The sequence below is a fragment of the Macrobrachium nipponense genome, chromosome 1 (assembly GCF_015104395.2).
Source record: "Macrobrachium nipponense isolate FS-2020 chromosome 1, ASM1510439v2, whole genome shotgun sequence".
In the NCBI taxonomy this organism is placed as follows: domain Eukaryota; kingdom Metazoa; phylum Arthropoda; class Malacostraca; order Decapoda; family Palaemonidae; genus Macrobrachium; species Macrobrachium nipponense.
The window spans coordinates 82626678-82651385 of record NC_087200.1 but is presented as its reverse complement, the minus strand read 5'-3'; the positions used below and the strand labels follow the sequence as shown (position 1 = coordinate 82651385).

The 24708-nt window shown below is 37.2% G+C and overlaps 1 protein-coding gene across 8 annotated transcripts in view; it reads right to left on the bottom strand.

Annotated features, from left to right (window-relative positions):
- LOC135219412 (acetylcholinesterase-like) overlaps positions 1-24708 on the bottom strand; it is a 370347-nt gene that overhangs the window by 114736 nt on the left and 230903 nt on the right. The window contains exon 4 of one of the 8 annotated variants that reach the window (XM_064256168.1): positions 2622-2666. The exons of the other annotated variants lie outside the window; for them this stretch is intronic. The gene's annotated coding sequence lies outside the window, so the exon portion shown is untranslated. The remainder of the gene's footprint in view (positions 1-2621; positions 2667-24708) is intronic. 8 annotated transcript variants of the gene reach the window in all.

The following is a 24708-nucleotide window of genomic DNA, read 5'->3' as shown; positions in this document are numbered from 1 at the left end:
TTGTTGCTAAAACTGGTGAAAGAATTATAAAGTGTTCAAAAGAAAACAGAGTAAGAATTTGCAGGCAAAACAGCAACAGAAAAATTACAGAAATTTTGGTGGTGCGGATGGTGGTTGATGTGCAGCTACAGGTACATGGAAGTCCATGAGAGGAGTAATGGCAGGATGCCAGGAGGTGAATCACTGACAGGTGAAGCTTACAAGGTAACAGTGTTTAGGGAAAAAATTGTATGTTTTATTGAGATAGCAATCCTAAATCTTAGAAATAGAGACTGTTACGATTAATTCTTTGTGCAACATAAGAAAGATGAAAGGTGAAAAACTTCGAGATATGAGAGAGAAAATGAGAAATTCATTGAAGTTTAGAACACTTTAATCCATCATTAGAACTGTGCTAAATATTTTACAACTCTAGTATATCTGCAGATTGATTATCCTTTCAATCCATAACCTACGTGTGCCATATGAACAGTTTGCGTGTTTGTGTGTGTATTTAAAAATATCAAGTTGAGATAAATTAGTAGTGTGAATGGCTTTGAGACCTGAAAATGCGAAGGCATCAAGTGTAGAAAAATGAACCAGATCTTGATACCCAAGTGACTCATCGCTTTGCTTTGTTGTCATGTTCGGCTTTTCCTGCAGCAGGAGCCTCATTTCTCGCTACAACGGATGAGTTGCCTAAAGAGGCTGCTCTGAAGGACGAGATTCTAGTCAGCTACAATCTTGGGTCACCAATAAATCCGAAAAAAACAAGGTTCAGGAGTCATCATATATCGGAAAGAAGTACACAGAGGCAGATAGAGAGGGAGTCAAGCAGATCAATTCAGTTCAATGACAGGTCATGAGAAACAGGGAGGGCAGCGTAAGTGACGGTAGAATATGCAATGAAAATGATGGACATCAACTTCACAACTATGTCATGCCATGTCCTAAAATACAGGAGTATAGGGATGACACTCTCACAACTTTCGAGGACCAAGTAATACACCTACTTATACAGGAGAGTCCATCAGTGATATACTTAAAAGGTTTAAAAATTAACAATGGCCAAATCAATTTTTTATGTGAGCCAGAAAAGTGACAAACTAGGAATGTTATTATTAATATAATTAGGACAATGCTTATTTAGTCGCGACTAGTAACATTACTATAATTTTTCATTCCTTGTCTATCTGTTTTCATATGTGATCATGTGTAGATTCTACTGTTGAAATGAATGTAGCCTAGGCTATGATCTTGTGTATAGATTCCACTGTTACAGTTACTGTAGCCTAGGCTATGACATTTTAATTATAGTGCCTGATATGTGTATGCGCTCTTACCACTATTATTATCATTATTATTTCTACCGTCAAGTATGTGTTATTATGTTAGTTACTGTTGTTATTCGGCCTCATTAGTGTTTTCCTTTAGAAGAGGCTATCAGTCCTTGTATTTTGTCCATCTTTTTCATGTAAATGTAAATGTGATTCTTATATATGTTTAGCGTGAAATTTACTTACTTCAGTGTCAAAGCGCAGTAGGTACTGGTGTCATAGGATGTTTCACAATGTGACTCAACCCTTTTGGGCGTACTGTATACTATGTATCTTCTTTTGTTTTTGTTTTTATTATGCTGCGCCCCTCACAAATTTCGCACAACAAATGAACCCTTCACAGCCATTTAGGCAACTGAGCCTGCTTCATCTCATCTTGAGATTAGGCTTTTACATAAGACATAAAAGACATAACTCTCCTACAAAGTATGTGCTACAGAGAACTTAAGGGAGCCAAAGCATCCAAGAGATTCTTAAAACCGAATGCCATCTGGCGGGGTCACGTGGAACAAGTTTCTTAGGAAACCAAAGAGTAATGTGATATGATGAACCAGCAAAGCAAAAGCCTTCACTTCTCAGACTTTCCTTTTAAACAATGGCCAGTCCTTCGGTGATGCTGTAACGAGCTAATGAAATGATAATTCATTCTCTCTCTCTCTCTCTCTCTCTCTCTCTCTCTCTCTCTCTCTCTCTCTCTCTCTCTCTCTCTCTCTCTCAAGAGCTTGTTCTCAAGGTTCCTAACTTTTGTTCCGCCTTCAGTAAGGAACGAGTTTCAAGCGTTGAGCCTTCCTGAATCATCACTTGAGAGTGCCCTTGATATTCTGTTATTAGTTCCGCCCTTCGTCTAGATGACGGGGGTTCTCCAAGTGGATGAAGCTATGGTCTCTCTCTCTCTCTCTCTCTCTCTCTCACAGAATTCTGGGAAACCTTATTGTTGTCAACCGCTCTTCTCCTTTCATGTGGCAAGGGAGTGTCAAGCCCCAACCAACCTTACATTTCGTGGACAAATGAGAGAGACGCTTTGCCGTAATATATCAACGGTAAATTATGTCAGTGATAATTAATTTGAGGCAAATAATACTCGGGAAGATATTCCTACATAATTTCGTACGGGCACATCAAACATCATAACAAGCATAAAATGCTGGGCCTACTGCAAAGCAAATTTCGTATGATTCAGACAATTTAAAAATGGCACCATGTTTAAAATTCTTCATGCAAAAGGACCAATGAGGTTTGATAAAATAGGAATGTGCCAACATAAATGGAATATGAGGCAGAAAATCCATTAAGCTTCCAACATACCCAGCGCATTGCCATGATAACACCGATGAAATCCGGTGACTTTACCTGAAATAGAAAAGTTGAATATTAATTCCTCTGACTGCTGTTGGAAAAATAAAGATAAAAACCCTATACGCACACACACACAGAAGAGAGAGAGAGAGAGAGAGAGAGAGGAGAGAGAGAGAGAGAGAGAGAGAGAGAAAACTAAGCCGTACATTTAATCCGCGTGCAGCCAGCCTCAGAGTTTATTTTTTCCTTTTGTAATTCCATCGTTGCATATCCTGATAAAGTATGTTTTAAGCAGCTTTGGAAAATTAAAGTTTGTCCAAAAGCGTCGCCAGTTTACTTCTAAATCCGCAGGAAATATGTAAATCAAACATAAATAAAGATATTATATACAATATAGTTGATGTAACTGGCCATTAAATGAAGGACTAACATTTCAGCCCTCAAACAGATTTGAACTCACATCTAAGAAGTTTCGAGTTACAAGCGCACAGCCTTACCGACGACGCCACGCCAAAAAACATTTTCCTAAGCTTGAGGCGTGGTCGGTAATGGTGTGCCCTTGTCACTTCATCCATCTTACATGTAAAAAGGGGATTAATGACAGGATTTGTACTTAGGCCAGGAAAATGCGTAGCAGTTCACTTCTCACTCTCTCACGCCATTTTAGAGGTACTCAGTTGAAAACGTATAAAAAAAATACCAGGTAAATAAATTCTTCTGTTAAAACAGGATACGTCTCAAGTATAAAAGGCCCATTAGAACATTCTGGTTTAAAGCTTAAGAACTATATTCACTACTTCATAAGGTGGGAGTCAGTCCACCGATATATAGTTTAAACTTTAAATCACATTGTTTTAATGGGCATTTTATACATATACTATGTATATTTATATGTGCATATATATACACACACATATTGCATACATAATATGCATATATAGTGTGAGTGTGTTTATTTGTGGTTGTGCAAATGTGTGTGTGTGTGTTTTATAAAGAAATACATTTAACATCCTCATCACTATTACCTAAATTACACTCAAATTCGGGGGTATGATAAGGGCCACCATTGGAAAGAGGCAAGTCTGCACGAATACTAAAAATGCATATCATAGCATTCATAAAGATGCGTAGAGTTAATTGGTGAAGGTATCTCCTGACTACCAGTTTGTGGGGAATACATGGTTACGCAGACATTCATTAATTCAATTGTATAAGTAGACTTTAGCGAAGTTTGTTACATCTTCTGAGAGAGAGAGAACGATGGGTACAGAAGAGTGTTGAGATAGGAAAGTAGAGCGTGGTGGACAAAGTAGAATGTTTATTACTGGTTAGGAATAAAAAAGAAAAATTAAATTATTCTAAGAATGTCTGTTTGTTTGCTTGTTTCTTCTCACTTATCAGAGGAGAATCTTGGAGTCCGTGTTGTCGGGAGTAATTATGGAATTAAACAGATGTCAGGTCGATGACGCGATCAATGTCGTCAGGATGATGAAGGATTGAGTAAATCAATTGGACAGATGTAAATCATTGAAAGAAAGAACGAGCATTGCAGAAACTGATGAATAAAGAACAGGATATTTTGAAGAGATGCAATGGTTACGGAGGCATAAAGTGGGCTGTTAAAATTAATCTCTCTCGCTAATGAAAAATGTAGAAAAATGAAGTTGGGGCCCTTGAAAGGAAGGCCAAGACAGACACAATATCATTTGATCAGCATCTCTGCTCCAAATAAACAGATATATTATGTCTTCAGTAACTTTTCTCCTCAGTCATCTCAGTCCTTTGCCTTTGTCTTTGTACGAGAGAAGAATCAAACTCTTGGTCCTTAATTCTCCCCCTTTCCTAATTATGCTAATGAACACTTCTCACTCGAAATGCTATACTTCTATCTTCTCAGCCTCTTCTAGAACACACACTGGCAAAACTTCATTCTAACTCGTTCCCAGGCATATCACCCTACAAAATATACGATCTATCTCCCTGTAACGCACATAGACAATTCCCTTTTGCAAAGCCTCCTATGAAATGTTTCATATATTCATTTTTTCTTTCTTTTTTTTTCTTTTTTTTACGAAAAGTACACTTTGATACCTTTACGATCACCCTCCTCGATGTTCTTATTTCAAACCATACCCAATCTCAATGTTAATGCATTATAGCCCTTGTCCCTACTTATTCCTCTTGAAACCAATAAGGGTACTGAACACCTTTAAGAAAAAACGCTAACATAATGATGATAATAATTGGCCAAATAAGTGAGAGTACCATCATGTCAAAATCTCTCATTTCTATTTCTAACTCTGACAGGTAGACTTCACCACAACCTAAATATTGGTGGTTTTACTTCTCTAACATCAGTAGCAGAATGATATCAGTAATACCTACAACAACAAATACCTATTTGTATCAGTAATATAATTCTTTGGAATATTCCACTCCTCCTACGTCCTTGAATTCTGATGACGTTATTGGTGATGAAGACGATGCCGTGCATATTTCAGTGATGAGGTTACGCCGGTCGGTTCATTGCTATTTAATTCAGAACACCTGTGAAACGGGGTAAACGTTCACCTCTGACGTCATCATTCCCACTGCTCTGAAAGGAAGTTTCTCCATAATGAGACATCACCTCAATCTTTTTAAAAGACATCTATCACATCCTATAACAGCCCGGCCTTCCCCTCCGCTGCCTTCCCCGTAGCCGAGCTCACAACTAGTCTACTTCCTCTCTCTCTCTCTCTCTCTCTCTCTCTCTCTCTCTCTCTCTCTCTCTCTCTCTCTCTCTTCCTTTACATATATTGCGTTTGAATTCCTATTTCACTATTTTGTTATTTGATGAAACGAAAACGCCGAGTGTAAATTAATTTCACCCGAATTCCTTTTTGAGAGTGATGCCTCATGATTCTTAATATGTTTGCAGAAGTCTGTTTGCTTTCCCTTCGAGTTTGGCTGAATTTATCACAAAATCAGCCACAATTACAATCCTCCAGGAAGTGAGGCCAGCGGAATATGACGCACATCTAATCCTCTTTACGTCTGTACCAGGAAGCCCAAAAGGGCTTGTACCTCTTGAAAGGCAAAAGCAGAGCTTCCTTGCTCGCTCTGTGTTTATAACCATAAAATGCTTGACAAATACACTTAGAATATTGCTTATGTCCGGTAATGCTCTGTTTAATATTCATTTCATGAGTGACCATATTTCTTGAAAAGGTTCAGTTAGCTTAGCAACATCTACGTTAATAATTAATCAACAAACTTAGTTTTTTTTGTATTTTTTAAGCAATTTTAAAACCGTGTCACTCTAAAATCATGGCTAATTTTACATTTAACGTGAAACAGACATGTGGTGAAAAGAGAATTTCTGTTTCAAAACTGAAGACGGTTAGGATTTTGTTTAGTTTTATAAAGGCAATTTGGTCTACACCCTCCATATGTAGAATAAAAGGGAACTATGCTCCATCATAAATAGATCTTCACTACTACTGTACTGTACATTGTTTTTAGTTCACTACTTCGTTCTGGGGGTTATAATTTAAGCCATGGATGTTTAATATACTTCTGAACCCAACATTTCTCTCTTTTTTTGTTCTTACTATTCAAAACTAGAAAAGCTACAGGTTTCCAAGCCATTTTGGCGGGAGCGTCATACTGAAACCACCTTATGGTCGTCTCGCGGAAGAGGAACCTCCCACAGAAATAACACAAATCTCTGATTAGCTGTGGAAATCATGAACATACCCAGTTTATTTGTGCCACATAAACATGGACATTGAATCGAACTGATGGAAATTATGGGAATATGGAAGAGCCAGGACTTCATCTGCGCTAGCTAGCTGTGATTTTGAGGGGATATGTCCAATTGGAGATTAAGTACTAAATATTGGTGAAAAGAAAGAAAACACAAGTTATCATATTCAGTCGATGTGCAAAAGAAGAGAATGATCGGTGATATACCTTGGGAAACATCAGAAATGGGATCAACCATACTTAATTTTGCAGCATAACACGAAGCATTCTTACGCTTGATTCTCTATAACTTTGCTAATGACAACTTTAATATAGCTTGAGATCGCCACCATCCCTCACAATGGGAAATGTTCACGAAACTGAGAGAACATTAGCCTTCGTTATTGACCACCTACACACTAGCACTATCAAACTACGTGCACAAACACAAATTAATGTCCCCATCAAAGAAGATGGCAGAGATACTGCACTCAATTGTCTATTGTCTCCCAGTTGCGCTGGACTCTGGTCTACCGCTGTATGTGGGGCAAGACTGAACCCATTGAGTTAATTTGTCCACCAGTTGACCCAGTTGTGAATAGAGTTAAGAAAGGTGCATGTGGGGACAGCAACCTCATCCTCTCAAGACTTGCTGAGGACCGGAAGGCACAAACCTTCTCGCGTCATCCACTACTTTGGAGGAAAATTAGCTATCTATATATAGTATATGTATGTACATTATATATATGTGTGTATACATATGTATATATATGTATATATGTGTGTGTACGTGCGTGCCGGCTAATGTATGCGATTAATTGTAAATCATGTTATCATATTACGAGTATGTGTTTTACTTCTTTCATTTTTGTCATGTAAGACAAGCGAAATATGCGCACCTAAACACAGTGTTTAGGAAAGAATGATTGGTATCGGTTATCACTTATGATTTAGTACGAGATTTATTGCGTATTGTCATGACTATCGGACACAGTCCGACCGTCTCCTGTGGTACTAAATCTCTAGGCTCTTTATCATTTGATGTGATGAGTACTCACTCTTTTGAGAACTCGCACACCAGAGCTAGAGTCAGTTTACCAACTTCAAAATAGAGAAAACTTGATAAATTATGACAAATTGTCTATGATAAGAATCATTTTCAGTTACAGTTGGCTCTCTCGCGTTTGCGATCCGATAACGAATTGCTCCATGGGCTTGTTTGCACAATAAAAGGAAAATTGTGAAAATCTTGAGAAACCACAGTGCACTTTCCAATATTCACGGTCATGCAAAACGTGTGTTGCATTACACATATACTAAATAAAACAATAAAATTTCAGTACTTACATAGACACACACACACACACACACACACACACACACACACACACACACACATATATATATATATATATATATATATATAATATATATATATATATATATATATATATATATAAATTTATTTATATTAAATTTGATAATTCCCCCCCAGGATTTTGCTCATTTATTGTTGACTCTGCCGTCACTAGTAAATCTTCCACATGACTTACGCTACAAGTCGAAACGCGTGAACATACAGATTCCCCACTTCTCCAGTTTCTGACGGTTCTCCAAGTTACGTACATCGCTTCTTACATTTCCAAGACGTGTATCCATCCACCTTTTCATGCCATTGTCTCGAAGGAAAACATCTGATTTCGCTCCATACACTTCCCAGCGCTACTTAAACGGAGACTACGACATGGCACTTCATTTAATGCCCTTTCGCCTCCGTCAATTAAGGGAATTGCAGGCAGAAGGGGCCGAGGCATTAATCTGCTTTATTTATAGCTTAAATGGTAAAGGTCGTATTGACTCGTGCTTATTTTCGGTTCCGCCGAAGAGAAGGACGACTCCCGCCGAACTCATTCTGGAAAACGTTCGGAAATGAAATATCGCCGGAAAATAGCTCGCATATCCTTCACTTTTAAAACCTTGTCAGTAATCCATTTCAGCGGCTAATCCACAACGCCACACAGCCCCCTGGCCTTGATTAACTTGGATTAGGTCATGCAGTGTAATTTTCCATTTCTAGATATATATTTATATATATATATATATATATATATATATATATATACCTATATCTATAATATATATCTATATATATATATATCTATATATTTATATATATAGATATATATATATTATATATCTTTATATATTATATCTAATATATATATATATCTATATATAATAATAATATTATGTTATCTGTTATGTATATATATGTATATATATATCCTATATATAAAACTTATTTACATACATATCTACGCCTTAATGGGGGTGGTTCAAAATATTATTCAACAACTTTTAATGGAAAAGAGGTTCCAAGTCTATGCTTCTCTTTACCCAGGATATGACTCTTCTCAGTTAAACTCCTGAGGTACATATTTCACATTATCAGGTTAACAAGGTCACATTGGATTTTTCGTGGAAAAGGCCAAACTCACTCGTCACCATAACCCACGTGTAGTCGAGCTCAGATTATCCCGACGGTTACATAATGTCATTAACCAATAAGGCACGAGAAAATTATAAAAGTACGTAAACACACACACATGCGCACACACATATATATATATATATATATATATATATATATATATATATATATATATATATATATATATATATATCTATATCTATATATAATATATATATATATAAATATATATATATAGATATATGTAAATATATATATATATATATATATATATATATATATATATGCTGTGTGCGTATACATACATACATACACACATACATGTATGTATGTATAAAACTATAAACTGTTTCAATGTGTATCTGAGTAACTTCCTGTAAAAACTTAACGAATTGTGATAAACATGAAACTAAAGGCCCCAGAGAGAGAGAGAGAGAGAGAGAGAGAGACGAGAGGAGAAAACAGTGCTTATACCTATCTTCGATGTCTGCCTTTACCAGACCTTGGAATTATGTGAGAGAGAGAGAGAGAATTTAGGAAGAGAAATGCGAAAGAGGGAAAGTGCTATAAAGCGGAGGAAGACAATAAGAGAATGAGATTTGGGAGGCGAAACAACAAAGGGCTAAAGAGCTAAGGCCTCATCATTCAAGGGCGCTAATTAAGCCTATTGCGCTACAAGGGAGGGGAGACAAAAAGAATCAAGAGGAAAGTCTCCCATCAGTTCCATGTTGCGTCTTTCTAGCACACGAACCCTTTGTTTCCTTCATTTGGTTCATTCCGCTCGCAGTCAATTCTTCGCTTTCTGGCATTGCTCAGCTTCCTGTGGTTTTCAGTGTCGGTCATTTTGTCGTAAGTCAGTTGGCCTGAAAAGTTAAATCTGCCCTTTCAAAGGCCATAATACAGCACTATACACTTTTTCAGTGCGGAACTTTGATGGGGATGGAATATAATGAATTTTGGCTTGGCATTTTCAAATTAATTATCTCCAGTACCCTGAGAATTCATCAAAGAAAATAATGTTTCCGGTATTATTATTATTATTATTATTATTATTATTATTATTATTATTATTATTATTATTATTATTATTATTATTATTATTATTATTATCTAGAATATAAAATCTACTCATACGGAACAAGGCCACGTGGACCATTGACCAGAAATCCAAACTTCCACAGAAATTCGCGCTCATTTGAAAAACTACAGACGATAAAAGGAAATACGGAGAGAAAAGAGAACTGCACAGAAGCACAGAATGGCAAATTGTTTTTGGGTAGAAATGCACTGCATCTTCGCTTGAATTTTTGAGGTTCCAACTGAGCAAAGGTACGAGAGATAAAAGGCCTCTGGAACTGAGAAGAAACTCACAGGAATTCCAGAAAAACAACCACTAACTATTGTGTTGAGACACTTTGCTTCCTTTGTGTAAATGTATTGAAAAACTGTTGATGTCTTTGGCTACAGATATGGAAGTTAGGTATCCGTACACTGCGGTAACAAACACGAAGTTACACCCTGACTTGTGTCTGAGGCCAGACGTTCAGACTGTCCACTTTGTAGCGGAACAGAGTTTCTGGTCATTTCCAGTCTGGTATTTTGGCCGCAAATTAAAGTTGACTCCTGTAAGTTTATGTCCTCAACCAGACATATGGCACACCTCAGACGCCAAGATATGTCTACTGTGTTTGATAATTTCCTTAATTATTGCTTCTTTCTCTGTCTATTACTCTCTAAGTGATAGCCTGACATTCGAGTGAAGCAAACTTTCGAGGAAATACGTAAAATCCCCTTCCTCTGCACATGCAGAAAGGACGAAGGAAGTGAAGAAACATAAAACACTATTCTGCCTTCCACTGAATGTCTGCAACAGAAAAATCTCAACAAAACTTTAAAGGGCATTTCACGGTAAGGTTACATTTACCGATCCACCCCATACACACTTCAGGATTAGACATTCATGAAATTGCCTCTTCTGCCATCTGACCTTCACCGGAGCGGTCTTCCTTTAAAGTTCTTGCTCTAAGTGGTTAAGCAGAGAGGAGAGAAGAGAAACACACCTGAGTAATACGAAAGCGCTTATGCGTGCAGGTTTGAGGATAAAAAGAAATTCAATAAACTTGCTGGTGTTGCAACAGCAAAGGCCATGATAGAAAATATGGGAATAAAGCTGATTTGGAGCACTAAAGCAGAAAGGAAGCAGTAAGGTAGACATAGTGGAAAGGTTATTTGTAGTGTGGCCAGGATGTACAGTTTATTAAGCAATTTTTTGAGCAATTGCAGACCTTTATGACAACATTCAAGCTCGTGTGAATGGGTAAGCGACTGTTTGGTGGAGAAGTGGCTCTCGGTGTATTGTGGCTGTCATGGTATTGGTGTAAGTTTGTGGGATATGGCTTAGTTATGGTTGTTGATGGTAGAATCATTGATAATAATATGGAGAAAAAAAAAACAATCTGAACGGTCCTCAGAGAAGGACGTTGAAAATTAATGTTAGGAAGAGGAAAAGATGAAAAGTTTATGCCGGTAAACTGAAGCCACAAGGATGCTCCGGTGACGTATCAAAGTGAGATTTTTTCCCCAAAACCCTTCTTTTTTAACAATAGAGAGACTTTTATAGAGTAAATCAAATTGAATACAAGCCCACGTTTCAAAATGGTAAATATTTTAGATGAATACTTGGTTAATAATTGCAGGCATTTCGATTTACATATCATAATTATATGAATAAAAAGCAAAGCAAAAGACCTTAACTATTGTGGACAGCGAAGTTTCTGAAGTCACAAAAATAGTAACTCGTTCCACAGAGGACCAACACAGAGAGGCCTCGCTCAAGGAAACTAATTAACTATCGGCTGTGGCAAGTCTAATGAATTACCGAGTGAGAATCGCCGAAATGGTTTGGAAAGAAAACGAATCGAAATTAACAAACGTCATTCAAACCCTTCTTGAGAGGACAAGGCTCGACTCGCTCTAGGAAAACGTTTCTTCGTAATTACGCGCTTACGGACGGACGCTCTCGTGTTCTGTATCGAACGTTTCCGTGGCGTACGTGAGTTTGAGTGTTGTGGCTCGATATCTATATCGGGATTATTAATAGAAGATGTCATAGTAAAACAGAGGCGTTTTCTGGAATTATAAAAGGTCAGAATCAACACCTACCGAACAGCGAGTAGGATGAATGCATTAGTATCTTTTCGACAACGGTTTTGTTTACCCAGATTTCATACAACAGTAGTCGGGAGTGGTAGCGTGAATCCCGAAATACTGAAGAAAATAATTTTATTTTACACACACACACACACACACACACACACACACACACACACACACACATATATATATATATATATATATATATATATATATATATATATATATATATTACGTACATAGATATAAATATAATATACATAAACTAAGAATATGAGTTAACTAAGATATCGCCCCCTTCCCAGTCCACGAGTCTGTTTGTGTAAGCTGCAATATCCTTATTGACCGAGAATATTTGAAGAAACTCCTTCGACTCCAAAATAAAAATATCAGAGCACACTGCAACAAACCACCTTGCGTTGTCAATAACTAGAATATCATTGGTGAGGCGAGGCTTCCTATATCAAAGATGATGTTATTTCAGCAAATAGCTGTCTGTCATACTGCCAAAACTACAGTAGAATATCGTTCTTACGAATGGATACTCGTAGCCTTCCTGGGTGTCTTTCTTTCAGATAAAATTACTTAAGTAGTTGCCATATCACCCTCCATAAGCCTCACTGCATTACGGGACGTTCCCTGTCGCAAATAACTCCTGAACTACAAGTAGATCGTGCTACTCGCTTTGCATAAGAGCGATTCCCGCTCTGCTGCCCAGGAATCAGAGGAATTTATTTCTGGTGTTTAGAAGTTCATTTCTGGATATAATAAGGTTCGGATCCCACAATAAGCTGCAGGTCCCGTTGCTAGGTAACCAATTGGTTCCTAGACACGTAATAATATCTAATCCTTCGGGCCAGTTCTTGGAGAGCTGTTAATCAGCGCAGTGGTCTGGTTAAACTGAGATATACTTAACGTTTTTTGTAAAAGAGCATCAGACAGCGCAGCCTGGGGAGGTCAGTATCACGACTTCACTCTGCTCAGAAGTCGGCATTTTTAATTTTAGTCCTGTTGAACCGTAGAAGGGTCATCTGGTCCTCGTTGTTGATACTGACGATGGAGTGTTTGCGTGACGTTGTAATAAAACTCAAATGTCAAGCCTCACGCGCCCTTGTCTCAGTTTTGACAAGGTGTGTTGTTGTTGTTTATGCATTCGTGTTTTATTCTGGTGATGAATTCTCTTCATTTGTTTCTTGTCTACTGACTGGTGTCTCCAATGGATTTAGTTTTCTTTGTATTTTCTCATTCTGTTCAGCGGATGTTGCTGTGAAAATAAATTACATTTTATCCTGTTCTTGATATTTGCACTACAGCAACAACAAAAACAGCAATAATAATAATAATAATAATAATAATAATAATAATAATAATAATAATAATAATAATCTCTCGATACTTGAATTTGTATTAGCATAAATCGCCTATTACAGTTTCAGCTGACGTAAACTCAGGGCCATGAGGCCATGAGAGAGAGAGAGAGAGAGAGAGAGAGAGAGAGAGAGAGAGAGAGAGAGAGAGAGAGAGAGAGTGGCGTCCTTTTAGGATACACAAGTGCTTCCATTATTCAGCCAAACTCAAGAAAAATTGCGGATAAACAGAAAATGTGATCCGTAAAAACTGACGCTAACTAGATTAACCCAAGGCCGTTCAACCCGGATTTACAGAGCTCTCTCTCTCTCTCTCTCTCTCTCTCTCTCTCTCTCTCTCTGATCGAGATGATATTTCAGAGCACCGATGGCCGAATGTAAAGTAAGGGTCGGGTTTGGTTTCCTTGAATAGAAAGACTTGCCTTACAAAACTCATCTTAGTTGAATCATTTATCCATATTCCGTACGTTTATCTCCTTAATTTAATGCCCAGATCTAAAATTCCCACTGGCAACGACGCGAACTAAATTAGATTTGCAAGAAATTAATGAATTGCATCTGTAATGACCTATAATAAATCGCTCTTGAGGGTATCGCGTCCATAAATTGAGACGTGTGCCATTAAAATGATTAAGTTTAAACTTACCACCCACTCTATAAAAAGAGCCTTTGAAATATGCAGAGAGAGAGAGAGAGAGAGAGAGAGAGAGAGAGAGAGAGAGAGAGAGAGATGGCGGGAGAGATAATGTGGAGAGTATATGCTTAAAAGTCTAATTTAGGACCGTGACCTTTAACAAAATCATAAGCATTTTCTTGTTTAGCGAAGCAAAAACACGAAAATTCATTCCTGGCCCCTTGGAAAACACGCAAATAAATTACCCCGCTCCTTTTCCTCAAGATTCTATAGAAAACAACGATAAAGAACAGATACCAGTAGGGAAAAAATGGTGATGATATATGAGAGGTACACAAGCTCGTGCTGTTATCACTATTGGTCACTGACTATAGCTGCATCATCAACAAATGAGGAATTATCACACACTATAACTTTATCGTATTTTGTCATGTGTGTAATTATAATATATATATATCTATGATATATATATAGATATTATAATAGATATATATATATATATATACATACATACATACAAACATACATACATATACATATAGTATATATAATATATATATATATATATATATATATATATCTATATATATATATATATATATATGTTATTGTAACTATTTGCCTCCTCTTGGCTGTTTTCTCCCCCGGCTCTCTAAGGCGGGCCACTCACAGTCGATCTGGTCGTACGATGAGAACTGAGAGGGAGGAGACTCCAAAAAAAATGACTGCAAACTCACGTTACTGCCCGGCTTAAACAAAGTAGTCAGTCTTAAGTTAGCAGCCACACTGTTCGGACGTGGCGGGGGGAATATCTGATAATGAACTATATATGCTCAGGCTGTGCCGGTGCAGCCAGTATAACAATAAAAAAAAAATAACCACGAAAAAGACTACTGGGTCAATGATTGGTTTTGAAGAGAGAAAATCTCACATTTATTGCTTTTAAAGGACATACAGGTAGCTCCTAGGGATTGCTGTAATAAACGTAAGGGTGGACGAGGCAACATTCAACTTTACACAAAATCCACAACGCCCTATGAAAGGCAAAGTGCCACATTACGCTACTTAGCGACTGACTGTTCTTATCAAGATATAAAATTGAGTGTGGCCATATCGCCTAGAGCTCTTGGAAGTCATGCTGGTGACATGTTAAGCTATTTGGACAACACTCTGCAAAGACTACATAATAAAGATAAATAAAACTCATGTATACATATTTGTATCTTTGATAAAAAATAAACTAGCTTTTAGAAACTCAAAATAATTGACAGTCATTACGCTACACTATTTCGCAATCAGCACCAAGTACCTACCAGAAAATTATAAGGGCGTGATGGAGGTTTCATTACCTCCCATTATGATTTTACGATTGCATTGTCTCCAGTTCTCCTTTAAATCATATATCATTTATGAGCTGTTTAGCATTTATTCTTATTTCGTTAAGAAATATCCTCATATTATTTTCTTATTTTTCTTTTACTTTGGAACGTCCTGAGAAAGGCACCAATTTTTTGTTTGGTTTTGAGAGATTACTTGAGGTATTATTTAATATACATTACTATTAAACGCATACACACAAATATGTATGTATGTATGTATGTATGTATGTATGTATGTATGTATGTATGTATGTATGTAGTATATAGTAGGTATGTATATATATATATATATATATATATATATATATATATATATATATATATATATATATATATATATATATTACGTAATTTGGTACTTTGTAACCTTGTCGTTACTCCAGAATCTAGAAACGCTACGTTCTTCAGTCTCCAACAACACAGTGGTGAATGAAAGTTTAATGTAACTTAATTTTGTTTACACTCATAAGGTAAATTGCAATCATATAAAATTTGACAAAATTCAGTATGTAAAAGAATTAGAAAAATGTATATATATCATGTCTAAGGGACGAAACTTATTATTCACCACTTCCTGATTTCTTAGATGCCTCTACTTTCCTTAATTCTTTCCAATATGAAGATCTTATATTTATTAATTATCTTGTTCGCCATTTCTTTCGTTGCATCAGGACACATTTTATTTAGTTTCTCAAATATCGATTGATAAGCTGCATTTCTTTTGTTTTTCTGAATATTCTTTAGTTTTTATATTCCACAGACATTGCTACGACTTATAAATCTCGAAGAACCCGTCCAGAACTCTTTACCTATTGCAAGTCTGACATGTTGAACGATATCCTCTTCTGTGCCGTTTCTTGGTAAATGAACCTCCTAGTTCATCAAACCTCGTCGAAGACACCACTCACGGTCAAACTATCAGTTCTGAACGACTTAACCTGAAAAACCCCTGTTTGACTGTCGTGTCAGACCGTGAGTTGCTCATTCAAACCTCAACTGTCAGGTTTGTCGATCCGGCTTGACTTCCGGGCTTGATCAGATCTGACTTGAATAAAAAACACCCCACTCACATTCAAACTTGCTTACATCGGGCATTACAAATACCACCTGACGTGAGTGGCCGGCCTAAAGGATGGGGTTGCTAGCCTCATGGCGTTGTCTATACTGGCGGCCAACGACCCACCACGTCGACTAACCTAGGATAATGGATATTTAAGGAATCGGGCCCAATGGCCCTTACACCATTTTGCCTATGGGATCTATCTAGGATCTCTTCCTGGTAAGGTGAGGTCAGGTCGTCAGCCACTGAACTAACACCAACAGGTAGAAGTATGTAGATGAATAATATACACAGAAACACACAACTATTACAATAATTAATATATGTCTCATACGGGTAAAAAAAAAAAAACACAAGATCTGTATCCCGGGTATCATTAATACCCCCCTCCCCCCATAAATCTATATATATATATATATATATATATATATATATATATATATCTATATATATATATATATATTATATATATAGAATTTACATATGATTATATATAAATGAATCATTGCAAACCATTTTGTCAAACTGGTTTGTCCAAAGTAAGGTATAAAGGAAATTGGTCATTTCTCATGAACTTTTATGAACACTGCTGGTAAGTATGGCTATTGAAATTTAATGTAAAGAATTCCGGAAATCTGGACGTCCAAGTTTTTCACCGAGGCTGTCGGTGTTGCTAAGCCTTCCTGTCTGAGATATTTAGTGAACTTGCTAGAGTTCTATAATCACCAGATTTACGACTGGATGATTGCAAGATGCAAATTTGGGTGTTAATATATTTTCACGATCAGAAGCTTCTTCTCCGTCAGTGAGATACAACCTGTAATTCTAAAAGCCTGTAAGGTTCGTTCACACTGCACCAAACCATAAACCCATAACCTTAACGCACACAAAACAAAAAGGTTGAATGCAAGTCATTAATTGATGCGGAGTCCTGCCAGTACTTCATACGATCCCTCATCCGGTATTGGTGAAAGACTCGTTCTCCACATACGGTCGTTGATGTGTTTTCAACCTGTTCGTGATATGTAAGCGATAATTAGCCGACGCGTGTTTGTCTAGATGTTTAACTGTGGACACACCCTATGACTTCAGCTCACTGGACTTTGACAAGATCACTCATGCTAACTTTCTTGCGGATTAGCAAAATATCTTCTTTTTTTTTTTTTCAGTTTCTCCACCTCTCTGAATCTAATGACGAGATTATTCTCACAAACTAGAGATGTCCTCCATATCAGGTCGCTGAGTATCAAGAGAGAATGGGATCATATCGACGAATTTTTAATAATCATTTCAGTGAGGTTCTGAAGAGATCTAATCCTGTTTCCACCTCGACAATGTTCTTTGTTCTTCGTGTCTGTCTGAGTATTTGACTCTTGCTTTGTACAGAAATGATCAGCTTTTCCATAGCATCGAGGCAAATTCTTCAAAGCACGCTTACTCACTTCATTTAGATGCAAAATATAAAATTATATAAACAAATTCCCTTGAAAGCGTTTGTTTGGATATTACCCTGACGAAGACAACCTCAGATGAGGTTGGCATTTTCATTCTAAATACAGAAAAGGAGAGAGAAAAGGCGGGGAAGGGGATAGGGGAAGGGTGTGGTCTGTGAAAGGAATGACTATTCTCTCAGAAAGGAGATCCATACTGTATTTTACATAATTAAATTTTACGTAATTAAATTTTACATAACTAAATTGCAATGCTAATTTTCAATATATGCAACGAAGCTAGGTAGGCGTCTCTTTTCCTACATATAAGTATAAAGTGCTTACATCCACACACACACATACATATACATACATACAAACGCGACCGAGAGAGAGAGAGAGAGAGAGAGAGAGAGAGAGAGAGAGAGAGATGAACCTCACACGGCCATATCCAGCCTAGAATGAACAAGAAGTTACTAGAATACGCAACGTGTCTGTCTGTCTGTCTGAATGCCTCCAAGTTACACACGAGAGTAGTAGTTGTAGGTACGAATGGACGGAACAGCTAAGAGGACGGAAGAGGCAGAAAGTGAAAGGGAGAGAGAGAGAGAGAGAGAGAGAGAGAGAGAGAGAGAGAGAGAGAGAGGACATGATGACAATAGGTCCAACAGGAAATATCCTTTTGAGAGCTCATGTTGTAAGAGATAGATGGTCAGACCTCATTCTTCTTCTTCTTCTTCTTCTTCTTCTTCTTCTCTGTAACCATGCGTGCGTATGTGTTATATAGTATATATATATATATATATATATATATATATAATATATATATATACATATATATATATATATATATATTTACTTTAATACCTAATGCGCTTCTACCTCGTAATTAATATATTTTCATATATGTTAAGCGAAGGGGAATTTTCTTATAATACTTAAAATTCCCCCTTCGGTTAACATATAAGAAAATAATATTAATTCCGAGATAGAGCAGATTAATTATTAAAGGACATTCGTAGCTTATTGTATGTATGTATGTATACTATATATATATGTATATATATACATTATATATTATATAATTATATATATTAATATATATTATATATATATATGTGTGTGTGTGTGTGTGTGTACCTAACCTGTTGTCCATGAATTTCTGAGTGTCTTCGAAAGACAAATACATCATCAAAACCATAATAACGAAGGACAAACTTTTTTAAAAGTTACCAAAATAGATTGAAGCACACCTCTACCATATAATTAATCGTATGTATATCCGTAGCAGTCTCATATCACTCGTGAGTCCAAACGAGAGAGAGAGAGAGAGAGAGAGAGAGAGAGAGAGAGAGAGAGAGAGAGAGGGCGTACTGCGTAGGGACTTCTATTGAAAAGCCTGGTGGTATGTGAGTCGTGATTTGTACCTTTCGCGTATCAGTCTTCTGTTTCTTTTTGAAGCCAAATTCAAATGATAAAAAATAATAGACATAATAATGTAAGAACATCCGTCTGACCTGGAAAGAGAATTGACAAAGAGGATATTGCGGTTGTTCTTAAACCCTTTTCCTTCCTGTCACAGTGTCCGTGTCGCATGAGGTCATTCTCAGAAAGTCCTACTTTACAGTTGATGGTTTCAAGGTCTATTAATTCTCCGGTGCGTCGTTTCCTGTAAGGATTTCAATGGCATCCCTACTTTTGTCCTCTCCAATGGCGCTTTGCTGAAAGTACACCATTAAACGAGAGAAGTCACTGAGCTGTTCCCACGGACCTATAGTGTGTGCGCGCGCAAGCGCGTATGTGTGTTTGTGTGTAAAAATACGTTTTTTTTTGTCACTGGGTGCGTTGCCATTCTATATCAACAGATATATCAGAATATAAGCCTTATATTACTTCGTAGTTAACGAAGACTTACAATTTTCTTTCCGTGTCAAATTAGGCATTCATTTTCATTATTGTTCTAAGCAATGCATGTAGATGTAAGAGCTCTCACTTCATCTCTACCATTTTGAAGGCATTCTGAGCGCTGCAGTAGACTAGGTGTTCATACAGATGAAGCTTAAGTTCCTGCTACTTCCATAAGCGTATCACTTTGAGTTCCTGTTACTGCAATAAGCCTATCACTCTGAGTTCCTTCAACCGCCATACGCGTTTTATGCCGAGTTTCTGCTACTGATATAAGAGCATTTTGCTATTCCTGACGTAACTGAATTCAAGTCTGAAACGAAAGTGGTTGCAGAGCCCTCGTGAAGAAAGCAGCCTCGGCGCTCCTGCTACGGCCATTAGAAATTTGCCCGCCCTGAATCCGCTTGACTTTGAGGAATGAAAATTTAAATTTACCTCTTCGGAGTATAGTTACGTAAAGTTACCTATATCGTTCAAAAAACCTTAAAATAGGCAATGTCAAATTATTCTTCAAGAAAAAAGTAACTGTCAAAATGTATTTACGGGATCCGCGCCGTTACAGAGGTCATTCTCGGCTCTGATAAAAGAAAAAAAAAAGTGAACAAAACAACCATCAGAAGGTCATACTTGGTCTCACGGTCAACCGCACATTATAAATTCCTGAAAATCCACAGTATTCTTATACCGTCGCCCTCACATCTCCCACAATTAATGTGTTACAAACGAAGAATAGAGCAATAATTGTAAGCATTATTTCTGGCATTATTCACGCGTTTCTATATTCCCACTTTCATTGCATTAGTAAGAGAATACGTGACGTATCTTTGGCAAATATGACAAATTACTTTAATCCTTTAAGCAATCATGAAAAATATCTGTTTACGATCATTACATATTATGTAATGATGACGCGTGAGCTTTGTCTGAGCTGGATTTAGGCCTAGTTCCATACACAAGGCTAATGTTTATCGTTAAGGTCCAATGCTCTCTAACTGGAGAAAGAAATTATTAAATAGTTATCTTTAACCGTTTGATACAGTTCTACTTGAAAACGGCGAAAGTCATATACGATAAAAAAACACAAAATCCTGAGCTAGTGGCCTAAATACAAAACAGAAATATTGGAAAGAAATGTGACGTTCTTTGTTATTGTCACTTGGGACTCGCCTCTTCTCGGTATTTTCAGCCCCTTTTTTATGGCATGGCCCACTGCCAGCGTTCCAAAAACTTTATGGCCTATTTCCTTCTCCAGGAATTTCTTCCCCCAAAATCCATTCAGTCCCATACTACGTATAAAGAGAGAAATAACAAGGGAATGCATTATGAAATGGGAATTCTAAACTGGAGATATTGATCCTTTTGCTTCTCAGTCTAACAGTGAGACGCAATCACAGCTAACTAAGCCTGCTGACATATAACTGTTATTCATTTGAGTTCTACGGTGTGAATGCTACTTGAAAACACAATTTGAAAAAAAGTGTGAGGATTATGCAATTATTATACAAATACTTGAATTGCCACTGACCATTATCAGTTGAGTTTTCTGGTGGCAAAGACTCAAAAGCCATTTCAGACTGGAATACTGTTTTCGATAAAGAAAGACCACCAAACTTTAGCGGCAAAGATGGACAAAAGAGATGGACAAAGAGCAAAAGTGTTCCAGAGTTTGGCAGTTTGTCATCTAGTTTAACTGACGCTCAAGAAATAAAGACAGAACAAATCATTTGAAATTGTGCATCATAAATTACATTCTAACAATGAGTTTTAGAATGTCACGCTATGCTTAACCAGAAGAAAAATGGATTTATTGGAGAAGAATGAAAATGACAAGTTAACTCCAATGCTTAAAAGGTCCTATCACATCATACGTAGCATAGCATTCAGGAAGAATCTCGATAATTGGAGGGATTAATTATCTTTAGAGAAGGATTTACACTGGGACAATATGATTAAGAGGCATATTCATGTAAACTATCAACACAATAAAGAAAAGGGTTGGGGTCGGTCAGCAAAATAATGGAACAGCAATGAAACCTTGACAAGGAAGGTATACTCTGCTTCAGTCAAACACAGCTTACTTAAGCAAGTCGTATGTCTGAAGTTATAAAGTTACGAAACTAAACCATCACAGTCTAATTTTAGAAACAGCCAATGCCCTAGAAAAGTTCAAATCAAAGCAATCGAATTCTCTCCAAGGATCCTCGGAAAAAGTAAAAAGATACAAAAGTAAAAAGGTACAAAAGACAGAATCAGACATTACTGCAGTAGTAGATTGTGCTTTGCATATAGCGTCACAGAACACAAGGGGACAGATTTTCACCTGGATCGAGAACGAATTGTTTCGAAATTTCCCTTCACTACTAATATTATTAGAACACGGGAGTTAGAATTGTGTCCTCTACAGCAAAAACGATTTGCCAAGAGAAAGAGCAAAATATTCAGCGAAGGTTGAATGGAGCTGCCCTACATCCTCCCCGGGCCGCCTGTTCACTTTCCTGCATAATGGAAGAGCGACCACGGGAAAACAGGCGTCGCAAGAGAGCAGTGACAGTGGAAATGAATATCCACCTCGACCACGACTGAAGTAAGATGAGTCGTCAGAAATCTTGGCTAGTGGCAAAGGTAATAGTACTACTCTTAATGACGAACTGATACACCGCATTTTATTACAAACTTGATTTTTTAGACCTCGAGGTGATTGGACAATAAGGTATTGGGTGAAGAAGGCAAATGGCAGTAATAATTAGTAGTCTTGAGACGGATAGTTTCAGGATTTAGCAAAGAAGAAGAACAACGAAAGAATATCGATTTACTAGTTACAGTTGAACGGTGCAAGAACAATTGAAAAAGGAAATCCTTCCCTGTTAACCAAACAACGCCTGGAAAACTTAGATCAAACTGGGTCTTGTAGACGGACTGCGAAAACAAAAGCCAGTCTTTTTTGTCCATGTAAATTTCAGATGTTATCATAAGGAAACTATATAGTTATATCCACATTTACGAGCTGGAAGAGTGCTGATGACACAACGAACAGGAGTACCAAATTATAAAAAGAACATAAAATTGAAAACAATGTCCTTTCTTGCAACGTTATCACAAATTGATTTGTCCTGAATCAGGTTTCTGGTCCATCTCAGAATCTAATCAACTCTTTTTAGGATCAACGTCCACCTGTTCACAAAGTTTGATTAAAACCAATCAATAATTTTTTGAGGCACCTTGTGTACGAATACAGGCAACAGTCAGATGGACAGACATACATGGTTGATTACACAGCCTTTTTGAAAATCGTTAACGAAGGTAATAGCAAATGGATTACAGATTACAAAAAAGCAAATTGAACTCACACAAACACGTGAACCTATTCGAACTTTTAAAGTTCTGTTCCTTTTGGCATTTATGTGACAATGAAAAGTAACTTTATCCTACGCATCACGCTGCACTTTACATTGAAATCCGAATCTTAGGGCTTCAACTTCACTTGCCCTTTTCTGATATTTTCTTATCGAAAATGGGGTACTTAGCAGTGAATAGATGGAACATAACATAGGTCTAAGAACTTGAACTGGAATGGAAATGGTGATATGGAAACTGAAGCAGTTCTCCAAGTATATCGTTAACAGTTACATGCTATCCAGTCCGCTTTGTAAACTATTGAAAACCACTGTAGCTATCATCTAAGAAAGTACTCCACAATCTTAATTTCGGCCTACGGTGAGCGAAAGAGGCTGGATAAACAATTTAGTGCTCATGGCGAAGATTACGAATACTTCGTCGGTGGGGAAAGCGATAAAATCTCCTGAGACGATGCCGAGAAATACTTTGCACATCTTATACATAAGCTGGCGAAGAATCCAATAAGTCCCCTCGCCCCCTTCCCTGTTAAGTAGACTATCGAAAATTCTTTGATCTTCTATCGGCCTAAAGGTCTCCTGGTGTTTTGAGGTGTTGGAGACTTAGACCTTACAGACCTTACAGTTCGTTCGGGTTTGCCCCAGGTCCCTCAGTGTGAGGGCGCCTCTAATGTCTACCAGAGAGTTGCTAGTACATCTTCCGGTATATTTTGCATCTTCCAATCTTGGATGGTCTGGGATGCAGTTTTAGATATTTGTCGAGCTTATTCTTAAACACATCTACGCTCACTCCTGATATATTCCTCAGATGAGCTGGCAACGCATTGAATAGACGCTGCATTATCGATGCTGGTGCGTAGTGGATTAATGTCCTGTGTGCTTTCCTTATTTTTCCTGGTATAGTTTTGGGCACTATTAATCTCCTCTGCTACCTCTTGCTTGCTCTTTCTGATATTTTTAGTTCCATGATATTTTCTGTTATTCCTTCTATCTGTTTCCATGCCTGAATTATCATGTAGCGTTCTCTTCTCCTTTCTAGACTATATAATTTTAAGGATTGTAGTCTTTCCCAGTAGTCTAGGTCCTTAACTTCTTCTATTCTAGCTGTAAGGACTTTGTACACTCTCTATTTGTGCAATATCCTTTTGATAGTGTGGGTACCATATCATATTGCAATATTCAAGTGGACTACGAACATATGTTTTATAAAGCATAATCATGTGTTCAGTTTTCTTTTCTTGTTTTGAAGTGCCGTAACAACATTCCATTTTTGCTTTACATTTTGCAAACAGAATGCTATTTGATCATTGCATAACATGTTCCTATTCATCATCACACCAAGGTCTTTAACTGCTTCCTTATTTGTGATTGCTCATTATTAGGTCCCCTATATGCCATATAGCTTTCCTTCTCTGTCTCCATAATTTATTGATCAAATTTATCAGAGTTAAATACCATCCTATTTACCTCTGCCCAATCATATACTTTGTTAAGGTCTCTTTGTAGAGCGTTCCTATCTTCATCACAAGTAATTTCTCTACTTATTCTTGTGTCATCAGCGAAACTACTCACTACCGAATCCTTAACATTACTGTCTA